Source organism: Ammospiza caudacuta, chromosome 15 (assembly GCF_027887145.1).
Source record: "Ammospiza caudacuta isolate bAmmCau1 chromosome 15, bAmmCau1.pri, whole genome shotgun sequence".
Classification (NCBI taxonomy): Eukaryota; Metazoa; Chordata; class Aves; order Passeriformes; family Passerellidae; genus Ammospiza; species Ammospiza caudacuta.
In genome coordinates, this window is record NC_080607.1 from 8,937,698 (window position 1) to 8,953,220 (window position 15,523).

Genomic DNA, 15,523 nt, shown 5'->3' on the forward strand with positions numbered 1-15,523 from the left:
AAACTTGTCACCTGCCACAATGCACCACAAAATGAACAACACTCACACACCGAGATGTGCAAGGTAAAAAAAGGCATGTTTATTTCTGGACTTCAATATTTATAGAATTCCAAAATGACCATGGATTGGACGATGAATTTGTCACTTCTGGTCAAACCAACAGTCCATCAGTTTTTTAACTCCTCCAGAAAGGAATGCAAAGCAATCATTATTTACATGAAAAGTGCGTGAGAAGCTCCATTACATGTTTACAAAATGTAAACATCAGACAGCTTAGAGGAACTTTAGAAGCACAGGGTGACAGTCAGAGCAGCAAGGGCAGGGGCAGCCAGGAACAGAGGACTCACAGCCCAGCCAGGCACAAAGGGCATAAGGGAGGGGAAAAGAGCTGTCAGAGAGCAGTGTGAGAAACTTTACAGGCTCTGGATTTCATTCCTCTCCACAGTAAGGGGGGAAGGACAAAGGGAAAAGCCCAGCACCTCTGCAGGGACACAGAGCTGGCTCTCACTGTGGCACACATTGCCATGCACAGGATTTTCCTCTGGGCAAGGCAGCTGGGGGCTTTAAATTCTTTAACATTTTCAAAAGGCTGATAAGGTAAATCCTCCAGGCCCCAAGCAAGGCTCCCACTGGACCCCACAGGAGTTTTGCCTGAATACAGCAGGATTATTATAGCCAGAATATTTCTGTGGATTCAAATCTGAGGCTTTTCCTACACAGCCTGTAGCTGCAAGTTTTGTCAGTGAATAGTCCTGATAAAGCCTTCCTGATTTTCTCCCAGTTTCAATATAATTGGTATTTCTCTCCCTGTAATCCAGGCAGCTCCTTTTCTCTGCCATTTCACACCAGCGCTGAGGATTTACTTTTTCCCTCACTGAAGTGAAAAATCAGTTTCTCCACCCCATGCTCCAAATGTTCCTTTTCCACCTGAACAAACCCTCTGAGAGTGCCACAGAGTGCCCAAATCTGAGTGGGAAGAGAACAGCGTTGAAGATCGCAATGCAAGATGTTTCTCATTACCATCTGTATGGCAGATTACCTTTGTCAAGTGGGCAGTTTGCCTTATCTCTCTCTTTGAGTGACCACAATCACACCTCCCCTGGGGAGACATCTGCTGATAACAGCTATTGAATGTCACTGTGTGACTGATAAGAACTACAGCATCCCATTGGGAGATGTGAGCCCAGAGGGAGGAGCCAAGCATTCCTACCTGGATATAATCCAGAGGTTCTGGAACACCAGCACAGCTTCTCCACTGGATTCCCCAGAGGAACAGCAGCTGCCTCTGCCACAGAGGAAGCTCTTCAGAGGAAGAGACTGCACCTTTCTCCAGGATCCTTGCTCCAGCAGAACCAGCCCTGACACTGCAGGAGGGCTGAGCCACAATTCCAATGGGACTGCTGCCAACACCCTGACCCACAGGGTGTCAGGTTGGGTTCTGACTCTGGCAGTGTTGTTCTAGTGTACTGCATTGTTCATTTTATCCTATTTTTTCTTCCCTATTAAAGAACTGTTATTTCCTGCTTCCATGTTTTTTGCCTGAGAGCCCCTTAATTTAAAATGTATAGCAATTGGGAGGGGTGGGGAGGGTTTACATTCTCCATTTCAGGGGAGGCTCCTGCTTTCCTTAGCAGACTCCTGTCTTTCCAAACCAAGACAAACTGCAATCCATGTCCTGTGGCATCACACCCAACCCAGTGGGGTGGGAAACACAGTCAAAAAATAGGAAAGGGTTTTGTAGCCACCATCTATGTGTTCAATGCTGCCCAGCAGAGTCTGACCTTGTTGATGGAGGCACAGGGCAGACCTGGATGGGTCTGAGGGGCTGGGTCACCCTTGCAGCTGTGAAACACCCAACTCCAAGCCTTGGGGACAGGGCAGTGACAGCTCTGGGGACCTGCTGCAGGCAATGGTCACACTCTGTCCCAGCTGCTGGGAGGTTTCCAGGCAGAAGAATTAAGTCTATCCATTCAGAATTACGTCTATCCATTCAGTTTAGTGCCCTGAGCTGCTCAGCAGCTTTGTCAGCTCCTCCTGCAGGGCAAGGGGTGAGAGCTGGAGGGAATGCTGCCCAGAAAGAAATGAGAAAACAGCTTCTGGAGGAAGGAATTTCTTCTTGGTGGTCTCTTTTGGGCCATCAGCATCCATGACATCTCCCCTTAGTGATGTCCTTAGACATGCCACCACCCAGCAAAAAGGTGAAGCTTGGAAGTTTCTTTAAAAAAATGCTGTGCCCATGTACAACTGCAAGGTGATACTTCAGAGAGGTTTCAGAGGCTGAACCCTCTCTCCTATGGACCAGCACAAAGGAAATTTAAGCCAGAAAATCAATGTCCTTGCTGGGACAGAGCTGTGCTGCCCAGAGGTCCTTTGTCACAGACATCTTTTATGAAAATCTTTTCCTTAGGATTTTTCCTCCTGAGAAGCTGAGAGGCTTCAGGAACAAAATATAAACAATGGTTATCTACTGCTGTGGAATGCAACAGGTGCATCTGTGATTGGTCTCACAGAGTTGTTTCTAATTAATGGCCAATCACAGCCCAGCTGGCTTGGTCAGAAAGTCCGAGCCACAGACCTTTGTTATCATTCTTTGCTATTCTATTCTTAGCCAGACTTCTGATGAAATCCTTTCTTCTATTCTTTTAGTATAGTTTTAATGTAATATATATCATAAAATAATAAATCAAGCCTTCTGAAACACAGAGTCAGATCCTCGTCTCTTCCCTTATCCAAGGACCCCTGTGAACATGGTCACAGTCCATAAAGGAGCTTTGAAGGTGTGAGCTTCACCTGGGGGATCCTCTGCAGCCAGAGTCCAACTCCTTTCCAGGCGAGGAGGGATCAGCACTGCCAAGTGTGCCAGCAGAGCCCTGGAGCAATGGGAAGGAAGAGGAGAGAGCCTGCAAAGCCCAGGTAATGTGTAAATCAATAGCACAGCAGCTCTACAGCATTCCCCTACAAATCCAGGCAGCCACGCTCACAAACACCTCCAGTTCAACAGCAGATTCCTCATCAGCTCAGGAGAGCACCACTCCTCAGGCACAGGCCTGCTCTGAATGGCTTCTGCCTGCTTGGGCTGGGGAGAAATAGCAGCTGCAGCCACAGAGATGGAGTGTCAGGGGTCCCAGAAAATACCCAGCCAGAGCTAGGACAACCCTGATGCTCCTGCCCACCTGTGTTTCAGTGCTTGGCCCTCCCTTCTCCCACATCACACAGGGACATCTAGAAACCACCTGCATCAGCCCTAGGGAAGAAAAAATAGAGTATCCATAGAGGAATTAGCAGTTTTTCTAGCTGGGTGTGTCAGCCAGGCTGTGGCTCAGCAGGCTGGGTTGTCCCAGACCAGGAGGCTGCCCAGGAGCCAGCCCCTAACTCAGTTTGGAGCTGGATGAAAGAGCTCTTCAAGAGCTCACTGAGTGGCACAGCACCCCAGGGAGGTGGATTAACTCTGGGGCTGGCACACAAACCACCTGTGTGGGTGATGAGGTGAGCTGGGGTCAGTCCCTGCTCCCAGAGAGTGCTTTTCAAATCCTGGGGCAACTCCCATCCCATCCCATCCCATCCCATCCCATCCCATCCCATCCCATCCCATCCCATCCCATCCCATCCCATCCCATCCCAATCTCCATCTCCATCCTCACCCCATCCCCAGCCCATCCCCATCTCCCACTCTCCTTGACAGTTCTTCCCACCTCATTAAAACCAGATTAAGCTTCTGGGTTCAATTTACATTCAGCCCCTCTGTGGCTAGTGGTGAAAAGCACAGTGCTCCCTTTCCACCTGTACAAATCAGGCTTCATTGGATTCTTGTGTTCCTCTGTATTTCAGAAAGGATGAAATGCATCACTGTGAGCCAATCCCCACAGCTGTGGGTGCCACACCAGCATTCCTCTGCCCACAAGGAATATTTTCTTCCACCCTACAGGGAGTCACAGCAATAAACAAAATCTCCTGAGACCCAGCACCACATTTCAGCCTTGCACTGGCTACTCTCTGCTTTTTCAGCAGAGATGCTGTAGGAACAAAGTGCTGAGTGTTTCTGTCCTGCTCCTGTCCCCAGGTCCCATATCCTTGTCTCTTTCCATGTCCCACAGCACATCCCTACAGTGCCCTTTCCACTGCCCTGCACCAGGGTCAGGAGCTCCCAAAGAGATATACAGGATTTGAGATTTTGAGTAGTAGGGAAGAACCATTTGGAAGACCAGAAATCACCAGCAGTAGGTACTTCAAAGCACCCTGAGGGCTGTGAATGACCACAGAGTCCCTCTTGCACTGAAAAGTTTTCAACTTAGAGAGTTGAGTACATAACATCTGGAAAAGCTGTTCATTGGATGTCAAATTATCCATAACTTACACCAAGAATGCACACATACCTCTGATTTCCCTCAGTAGGGTAGGAAAGCTGGCATAACAACATCCTGCAGCAAAAGGCCCATCCACTGCTTCATCCCAAACCCGCCAGCTCCCATGTCTCCTTCCACGTCCCACAGCACATCCTCCAGTGCCCTTTCCACTGCCTTGCACCAGGGTCAGGAGCTCCCAAAGAAACCCTACAGGGTTTGAGATTTTCAGTAGTAGGGAAAAACCATTTGGAAGATAAGAAATGACCAGCAGAAGGTGCTTCAAAGCACCCTGGAGGCTGTGCATGACCACAGAGTCCCTCTTCCATGGACAAGTTTTCAGCTTAGAGAGTGGGGCACATAGCATCTGGAGCAGCTGCTCATTGGATGTCAAATTACCCACAGCTTACACCAAGAATGCACACATACCCCTGATGAGAAAGCTGGCATAACAACATCCTGCAGCAAAAGGCCCTTCCTCTGCTTCACCCCAAACCTGCCAGCTGATCCTCTCTGCTGAGGGACATATGTGCCCACTGGAAGGGACCAACAGGAGCAGCTGTGGAGCTGCAAAAAGCTCTGGTTCCTCCCTGGCAGGTGCACAGATGCTGGTGTTTGCTACACCTGCAAATGCAGCTCATGGCCACGATTTCAGGGACTCACAGAGCCTGAGCAGCACAGCTCTGCTCTGAGGGCATCTCTGGCACATCATCACCTGCCATCTCTGCTGAAGGGAATTAATTTTTTATTTGGTTTTATTAACCTTCACACACCTAGACCCGAGGCCTGTGCTTTGCAGCTGACACAGAGGGAAAGATGAAATCACCACATCTCCCTGGTTTAAGATATTGGCAATCACAGTGTGCCATCTGCCCCTTATTAAACAGTGATCCCAAACCCACTGATACAGGAGAAGCAATTTCCTAGAAGGTGGGAGAGCCCAGCTAACCCTCCACCCCACCACCCTAGGCTGCTCCCACCCTCCAGAGCTCACCCTGCTTCTCTCTCACCCATCTGGGACAGGGTCTCATTCCTGGTACAGCAAGCCATCACATCTGGTTTATTGTATTCAGTCAGGAGAAGGAATTTAAAACAGAAGATTTATCCAGAGGAATGTTTCTGCACCTCTACCTTTGCTCCCAAAAGACTGGAACTTGTTTGGAGTGGAAGAGGCAATTTGGGACTGTTTGCAGCTATCCCTGGGGCACAGCAGAGGCTGAGCTAAAGTGCACTTTAATGATGTGCCCTTGTGCATCCTTTCAAATACCTGCATCTTAATTACTTCAGAGGACAAGTTTCTGATGCTGGAAATGCAGCTAACCCAGCTGGGATGTCTTTCATGCCTTCCCATCTCATTTTGCCACTGTTTCCTTCAAAGCAAACCATAAAGCCAAAGCCATTTCCTTTAATGCACTTAATGGGGGTTTGATGTGAGTAGTGGGCTCTTTCATCTGCTGCTTCTTCAAAAAGGGATGGAGATAAAAGGATGAGAGGAGATGGGATCCTTGTGCATGTACCTATTGCTCCTGGAGCCTTGCTCCATCAGCATGGCCCACGTGCTCCAGCTCCAGCTCCAGGCCTGTCCTGGAGGCTGTGGGACTGTCACAACCACCTTGTCTTGGTTTGAAAAGACAGGTGTCTGCTAAGGAAGGCAGGAGCCTCCCTTGAAATGGAAAATGTAAAACCCCTTCCTCCAAATTATTATAATTTTGGAATTAAAAAAGCTCTCAGGAAGATATGGGAGCAGGAATAACAGTTGTTTATTAGGAAAACTAAAAAATACAAATGCAATAGTACAAACCAACCCTGCCAGAATGATTGCAGGCCCTGTCCCCTGTGTGTCAGGGGGGTGTCCCAGCCCCATGCCATGGGGGCTCAGCCCTCCTGCAGTGCCAGCTGTGGCTCTGCTGCAGCAGGGATCCTGCACAAGGGGGGAGTTTTCCTCTGCAGCTCCAGGGCTGCTGCAGATGGGCCTGGGCTCCCTCTGGCCATGCAGGGCAGCAGAAAGCTGCTCCTCTGGCAATGCAGGGGGCAAAGGCTGCTGTGCTGTGCCAGGCTCAGATTGGATCCAGGTAGGAATGCTTGGCTCCTCCCCTGGGCGGAGCATCTCCCCATGGGATGCTGGGATTGGATCAGCCCTGCAGGGACACTCAGTGGCCATGGACAGCAGAGATCTCCTGGAGGGAGGATTAGCTGTGGGAGAGATAAAGAAAACTGCCCCATCAACAGAGGATAAGTGCCCCAGCTCTGACAGATGGGGATAGAACACACACCCAGCTGAACCTGAGACATACCTGGAATAGTGAAAGCACGAAGGATGGGGACAGGGCCAACCAGCTTGTCTTGCTGGGACAGCTCCCAAGCACCTTTCATTGTTGTGGCAGAGGGATCCAGGGGGTTTGGGGCACCACAATCCCACTCTGAGCCATGTTTCTACAGCCCTTCAGCAGCTCAGCTCACCCAGACAGGGCCAGCACAGCTGGCAGGGCAGGGCAGGACCCCAGACCCTCGTTCCCTCAGCTTTCCCCCACAGCCTCTCAGGAATTCCCTCAGTTTTCCCCCACTGCTGTCCTGTAGGGCTGAAGGTTCACCCTTCCCAGCAGGAGGAGAGATGGGAGTTGGAAGGAGGCTCCTCCACTCCTCTGCTGCTGAGGGGCTGAGTGAGCAGGGGAAAGCAGCATCAGGAGATAGGCCAGGCTGGGGCAGGGCAGCTTCTCTACCCCAGTTTTGTCTCTTTTGTCTCTTTTTTGCTGTTTGTGAAGAGCTCTGAGCTTTCCCTTGTCCCTCCCTGCATGCCTGGGTGTCGCAGACATCTTTTATGAAACATCTTTTCCTTAGGATTTTTCCTCCTGAGAAACTGAGAGGCCTCAGGAACAAAATGTAAACATTGATTATCTGCTACTGTGGAATGCAACAGGTGCATCTGGGATTGGCCCATGTTGGATGTTTGTAATTAATGGCCAGTCACAGTCAGCTGGCTCGGACAGAGAGCTGAGCCACAAACCTTTTTATCATTCTTTCCTTTTCTATTCTTAGCTAGCCTTCTGATGAAATCCTTTCTTCTATTCTTTTAGTATAGTTTTAATGTAATATATATCATAAAACAATAAATCAGCCTTCTGAAACATGGAGTCAGATCCTCATCTCTTCCCTCATCCAAAAACCCCCTGTGAACACGGTCACACCTGAGGACATCTCCCTCCCCTTGCCACCACGGGCACCAGGCAGGATTCTGGGCATCCCTCCTTGGCACAGCCTTTGGACAACTCACTGGGGTGTGCCCGTGGCACTGAGCCCAGCACTGGGCACAGGGACAGCAGCTGCTGGGTTGTTCTGGCTGCAGGGTGGCCACTCCTCCCACTGTCCCCTGTGAGTCCCCATCTGTGCCACAAGAGCATCAGGCAGGGCCAGGAACTCGGATCTGCTTCCTGGGAAGCACAGGAACAAAAGGCAGAGGAGAGATAAGGTCGAGGCAAGGATGAGAGCTGACAGCACTCCCTCTGTCACCTCAGGTCTCAGCCTCAGCACTCATTCCAGCCCCGAGTCCTCAAGTCATGAAAAGTGATAACAAAAAATCAAAACAGCCTCTAATGGAATGGTTTCTTGTAGAACAAAGAAACAGCTCTTCCATTGAAAAGTGAAAAAAAAAATCTGGTTTGACTTAAAAATCTTTTGCTATCGCAAGTGAAACAGAGAGATAAATACATTATAAATATATTTCATTTAAGTTTTATCACTGCAAGTCTGACATTTACATTGTATTAAAGTTTTAATATTAATACTGTGCTGCTACATAATATTTAATACAAAAATTAAATATATTAATACAAAAATTAAAGATATATATTTAAGTTAATACTTCATATGCCAAAGTCCAAATGGCAAAATCCTTTTTCTCCATCAAAGATAAAAAGCACCTAGCACTAATTAAAAGTGATCTCATGCTACAGAGGCTCAGGACCAAGAGCAGCACCAAATAAATCCCCTGGAAATAAATTGCAATGATGCCAGTAATGATTGTAAGAGCATCTCCTTAGGAGGTGAGGACCACCAGGGGCTCCTCACTGATGTGGGGACCAGGAAGAAAATGACCCCTGGTGCTGTCACACCTCTGCCCATCACAGCTTGTGAAAGCAGAGCAGGAGCAGTGAACACTGCATGGAGAAGGGGGATGAGGAGGGATGGTTGATGGTGTCTTGCAGGAAATCCATCAGCTGTGAGAATGAGCCAGTGCAGCCAAGGCTCAGCAGGACTGGGCTGGCACTGGTGGGGTCAGGACCCCAGGGCAGGGAGCGCTGCCTTGGGGCAATGGGTTTGTCTTGAGAGTTTTGCAATTTATTGCAGCCCTGAGATACATGAAAAGTCTCTGTTTTGGCCCACACATTCGAAGAATGAGTCGGAGTTCTTCAGTTCTCAGTCTCAGAGTTTATTGTTTCTTATCTATGAAAGTTTTTCTCCTGCCCAGCCAAGGTCAGCTCAACAGGACAGTTCCAGGCACTCTGCCTGCCCCCGGGACAGTGTTATGTCTTTATACTAAAAACTACATGTACAATGTTTACAATTACTTTCCAATACCTATCACCTATGCTAGACAGTGAGCTTCTACTCCAAACCAATCCTGAAGTGCCACCATCACAGCAGAAGATGGAGGTAGAGAAGAAGAAGAACAAGAAAGGCTGGACACACCCAGTTCCCTCCATCTTGTCCCCAAGATCCCTGTTCTAAAAACCCCAAAATCTACTTTTTCACCTAGTGATAATTTTATTATTACACTACTTAAACTTCTGTGGCTTTCAGGTCTTCATACAAAGCTGGTAATTTGCTCCACGGGTCATAATCAAACCACAGGTGTTCTGGGCTGTGTGCCAGGGTCTCTGAGCCCCCTGGCAGGGGCTCCAACAACTCTGGACACCCAGAGGGATGCACTGGGTTCTGAGAGGTTTGGGCTGGATGCTCTCTCTGACCCCTCATCTCACAGCTGACATGTGCTCCTGAACCATTCGTGTTAATGAGGGAAGCACCCACACAAGGAATCTGTGGAACTGTGCAATCCTACAGGAAAAGCACCATGGAGTCCCCAGGCTGCCATCATGGCCAGCAGAGCAGGGAGGCTCGTGCTGAGTGGGCTCCTCAAGCACCCAAAGCACAGAGCCCAGCCAAGCCATGCACAGCTCCTTTGGTCCTAGCAGAGAGGTGAGTGTCACCCTGATTTTTTAAGATTTTCTAAGCCTTCTGATGTTGACATTCTTGTAGTAAGCTTTCTCACACACTTTCTGTAAATAACTCATTGTTTTGCATTCTTTTATGGAGGAGGAGAAATTTGATGGACCGTTGGTCTGTCCAGTGTCACTGGAGAGGTGGCACTGTCACCCTCCAATCCACTGTGACTCTTGGCAAACTATAAATGTTGCAGTCAGAAAATAAACTTTCCTTTTCCTTCACCTTGAGAACAGCGGTGTGCACTTGTGTTCTTTCCTGTCCTATAGCGACAAGTGAGTGCCCACATTTCCATGGAATCCACAGCTGAACACCCAAACCCTTTGGGGCTATCCAGGGGTTACCTCCCCATGCCCCAACACCACCTGTGGCACAGCCCTGGTCCTCTCCAGGCACAAAGAGTTTGGGTGTTACAGGCTGACACATCTCAAAATCAGAGAAAAAATTGAGGGGAGCACAGGGCTCCTTTTCATTCCTGTGATTTCTCAAGCTCCCAGCCCAGCCAGCAATATTCCCTCAGCCCCCTGTTGTTCACCTCTGAAGCTTCAAGCCTCCTTCTCCACCAGCCTGGAGACCACCCTTGCTCCCTTCCAGCTGGAAAATGCATTTGGGGTAACTCAGCAGGGCAGGCAGCACCAAGAGCACCCTGCCCTGCCCCAGGGGCTCCTTCCCAGCAGGGAGGAGCTGCAGGCACAGGAGATGCTCCACAGGTGCCCCTCTCCCCTCCTGCTCCAGCTCCCCAACCTCCTCTGCTTAATTACAGGCCAGCTTTGAACTGCCTGAGTACAACCAGAGCTAATCTTCAAACTGAATATATTTAATGGGCCTGATCTCCATAATGGCTGTGTCTGAGGCCCTGGGTTTCAAAGCAGCTCCACTTAACAGGACTTTGTCTGCAAGCTGCAGCCAAATAATGGGGCCTGGTTTTAAACCAGGAGTGTTTAATAGGATCTGATGTTTAAAGTGCACGTAACTAATTGGACCTAATCTTCACAATCCTCCTTTCCTTCCCCTCTCCTGATGTTTTTCCTCCTCCTTTGCTGCTCTCCCTGCCTCCAGCACAGAGATTCTCTATCCTCACCATGGCAGATCCCCTCCTCTTCTGAGAGCCCCACAGGGATCATGAGCTGATCTCACAAGGATCATATCAAACTCCTCCAAAACTATCCAGGGTTTCCCAGACAAGCTCTTAATTCCTGCTGCATTTCCTCTGCTCTCACCATCTCCTCCTTGGAGTTCACCCAGGCCTGGCTTGTCCCAGGACACAGGCACAAGCCCATCATTAAAGGCTTGTTTTAACAGGAAGGAGAATAGTGGTCAAGAAAACCCCAAACACTTGATTTGGGGAATGGAAAACATTTCCCCCAAATGGAAAAAATTTGGAGATTTTCTGTCCTTCTCTGCAACAATCACCAGCCTCAGATTATTTTATTTCAGTGTTGCCCTCTCTGGTGCTCTGGTAAAATTTGCACCCTTTGGAAGAAGAGTCCTCCCCAGGAATAGTCAAAATGTTCTGGTTTTGAGAATTGTGATTGTCTGAAACAACAAATTCCTTTGTTTCATCATTTATAGAACTGGAAAAAAAGATATAAAATGTTTTCTTATCGTCCCTGCTTCACAAATTTCAGGCATGAGGAGTCAGCATCTCTTCTAAGCAATGAAGCCACAAATACACACACACACACACAAAGTGTTTCTAGAGCAGCTCTGATCAGTCCCCTGCCCACCTACATCCATATCCACCTTGAAGGGCAGCAAACCTGTGCCTCAGTTTCCCCTGCCCTCACTCCCTGCAGTGCTGTGAGAGAACAAGGATAGGAGGAATTTGTTCTTCATGGTCCATTACTGTAGGACCTTTCAGCAACGCTCCTCAGGCCCAAGAGAAAAATATTCATGGCCCCAAGTGACCAAGAGAAATTACAGGAAAGAGAAACCAGAGGCTGTTCTGAGCCTGGTTTCTCTCTGAGAGAGAAGCTGTGGCTGCCCCTTCCCTGCAAATGTTGAGGGCCAGGCTGGATGGGGCCCTGACCAAGCTGGGCTAAGAGCAATGTCCCTGCCCACGGCAGTGGGACTGGAACAAGAGGATCTTTAGGGCTCCTTCCAACCCAAACCATTTGAAGGGCCAGGAAGGATGGAGTGTGGAGATCCTGAGAGCAAGGACATCTCACATCTCCAGGCCATCAAGTGATTGATGAACCCTTCCCTAGGAGCACTCTCCTACCTCCCTGTGCCAGCTCCAGCAGCTCCCCAGGCAGGGCAGCCCAGCTGGGGCCATGCCATGGGGTTACCCAGCCACATCTGTCCACATCTGCCCCGTGCTGCACCTCCACCATCGCTCACCACTGCCCCTGCTCCCCTGGAATCAATCCACCCTCTTCTGTTTGCCTCTGAACCCAGCTCTGGCACTGCCCTGAGATTTATGCTCCACACAAGCAGTGACAGACAGCGGGGTTGAGAGGTTAAGGAAGCAATATTTCCAGAATTTGCATAAAACAAGGGCATTTCATAATTTAGCTGATGCAGATTTGGATAAGATGAAATTGTTGGCCATTTTATAATTAGATGGCTAATCATAAAATAACCTTTGCAAGTCATCAAAAACCATTATTATACAAATGAATTCCTGCTTGGTGCTAAATTTACTTTACCCTCGTCCTTGAGGACCTGAGACAGTAAAAGGCAACCTTTTTTTTTTTTTGGTAGAATTCATTCTGCAGCCTGCCCCATGGTTTTACTATGTTTTATGGATCACAAATGCTTAATCAATAATGCAGTGCTTTCAGGAATGATGTTCTTTCTCCTGTCTCTCTGTCTGGAATTGTTTGGCTGGCTGGTCACAAATCTTCTGACATGGATTCATTGTTCTGGAGATGCCCTTCCCTGCATCTCAGGGTGGATTCATCAGCTGAGCTGCGAGCAGTGGGAAGGTTTATTGGGGTAAAAAGAGACGTCATGGCAAGCAGGTAGAATCATTGCTCTGAGTTTGCTGGTCGGCTTGTCAGGTTAATGAATGGCCCTAGAAAGCCATTAAGTATGCAGCTGCTGGAAGATCCCCTTCTCCAGCAAATAAAAACAAAGCTGGAGCTCCTCTTCCCACATGCCAGTGCTGCTTGGCTCAGAGGAAAGGGTAAGAAAGGCAATTGCTGCCCCCTTCAAGCCCAGGAACCTTGTGCATCTCAGTGCCTGGCTGTGGAGATGACATTTCCCAGAAAAGCAAGTTTGCCTCTCCAGGGGTTTCTCTGCTTTAATTTCTGTCCAGTTACAGAGGGATGGATGTGTTGCTGTATTAGAGCCCAAGAGGGGGGGTCCAGCATCCTCAGCACAGATCCCCACACTTGTCTCCCCCCATATCACATTATTTCTCTGCCCTGTAGGGCTGCTGTGATGTCGGAGACATCTTTTCATGAAAAATCTTTTCCTTAGGATTTTTCCTCCTGAGAAGCTGGGAGGCCTCAGGAACAAAATGTAAACATTGATTATCTGCTGCTGTGGAATGCAACAGGTGCATCTGTGATTGGTCTCATAGAGTTGTTTCTAATTAATGGCCACTCACAGTGAGCTGTCTCAGACAGAGAGTCCAAGCCACAAACCTTTGTTTTCATTCTTTCTTTTTCTATTCTTAGCCAGCCTTCTGATGAAATCCTTTCTTCTGTTCTTTTAGTACATTTTTAATATCATATATATCATAAAATAATAAATCAGCCTTCTGAAACATGGAGTCAGATCCTCATCTCTTCCCTCATCCTCAGACCCCTGTGAACACGGTCACAGGCCACCAGGGGCTGCAGCTCCCTGGCCACCCCCTTGTCCCCACCAGGTCACACCCCATCCTTGCTCCCCACAGCAGCTGGACCATCCCACTCATCCCAAACACACCACAGACACCTTCAGGCACCATTTCAGTATAAACTAAACCAAGACCTCACCCCTAACTCTGCTGCAGCCCCTGGGATGACCCCAGGGAGAAGCAAGACACACGAGGGCCACCAGGTCAGGGAGCCTGCACAAGTGGTGAGCCCTATCTATCTATCTATCTATCTATCTATCTATCTATCTATCTAATCTACCTAGCTGCAGGGCACTGAGTGTCCCATCAGCTGTGCAAACAGAGCATTTCAAGGTCCATCACACAAGCCCCTTCTCACTGCTGTACGTTTATATTTTAATTAGCAGCTTATGGACTGATACCCTGATGTTACCCAGCACACTGTGTGCAGGGCTGGGGGGCTCCCATCAGGAAGGTGTGTTTCCAGCAGGAAGGGGGGCTCCAGGAGGACAGGCAGGGAGCCCACACTCACTGCCTGGCTCTCCTCACAGGGTGCTGCTAACTGCACCCCTCATCATGCACTGCTCATCGCCCTGGGGCTGCTTCCTTGGGGATGGAGGAGAACCAAGGTGGGAGAAGCAGGACAGAGCCTCTGTCAGTCTGCTGAGATGTGAGATGTCCCCAGCTCCTCACCCTGCAGCACATAAGGCAAGTAATTCATAAAATACCATGGGGCTTTGGGGGCTGGGTCATCTCACCCCAAAGCCATCAGTTACCTGATAACACCAAAGGCTTATTTTTATCCTAAATAAGAGGGATTGAATAAACTAGGGCAGGTGGTGGAGGAAGAGGATTAAGTCCATAAACTTTTTTTTTTTAAAGACAATAAAACTACTTTAATATGTGGGTCATATATCATTTACTGCCACACACCTGCCTACATCTGCACGCTGCAGCTCAGACGTGCACATGATCCTCCTCTAAACCTGCTGCTAATCCTAAAATCCTAAAAACTGTTGACCCATCATTATTAATTAGCCTGCTTACCAAAGCACACAGGAAAAATGATGATGTTATTAATTTCTGGGCTACCTGCTGTGATGCCATCTTGGGCAGGGGGAGCCTGACAGAGAGGCTGTGGAAGGATTTTCCCCCCCCCCAGCAGCACCCCAGGAATATATAATATATAATATATAATATATAATATATAATATATAATATATAATATATAATATATAATATATAATATATAATATATAATATATAATATATAATATATAATATATTTCCCTCCCCAGGCTGCACCCCCAGAGCAGAAAGTGGGACCTGGAACTGCAGCTTGGAGCTCCTCAGTGCAGGATAGTGTCACCATAGCAAGCCTGCAATAAACAGGAGAAACTGATGATTATTCAGAGGAGGGAGTGTGTGGGCAGCAGCAAGCAATACATGATGTAAAAGCATTTCAGTAACTGCAGCAGAGCTCTCCAGATCTCCCAGATCCATATTTTATGAGAAGAGCAGGCAGAGGTTCCAACAGAGCTCCCTGTCTAACCTCAGTACTGCACCAGAAGCTCAGCATGGTCAGGGTTTGCTCACACCTCCTGCCATGGACGTGTCTGGGTGTCACAGAGCTGATGGCACCCAGCTGTTTGCTCCAGAAATTGGCTTTTTCCTGAGAAAAGGACACACTGGTGCCTTCCCACCTCGCTCTGCCTCTCCCACCACCCAACAGAGACCCCAGTGTGATGCAGGATGACACTGGCAGCAGCAGATGGAGCACACTCAGCTCATCTGGGAGCACACCAGGCTCTGTGACACAGCCCCAGCCCTGGCTGGGAGCCCACCTGGGCACTCTGAATCACTTTTGGCCCCTGGCCTGAGCTGCTTCCAAGCCCAGGCAGGCTGGTGTTGTGCTGGAGTCACATTTTTCATGGCTGGGGTGATGGGAAGCTGTACCAGACACACACACAGCCCCACCAGGAGCTGATGTGAATGCCTGGGGCAGGTTCACTAACAGAGCTATTATGGATTTAAATGATAGCATTTTCCAAGCACTTGCAGCAAGATGTTTTCAAAAGCCCCATGTGCTAAGCCTTAGCTGAATAGCTGAGTGATCTCTTGCAGAGATGGGGACCTAGAAAAGAGGAATTTAGTTGATTCCTTATCAGCAATACCTAAAATGGCTTCTTTTTTTTTTTTT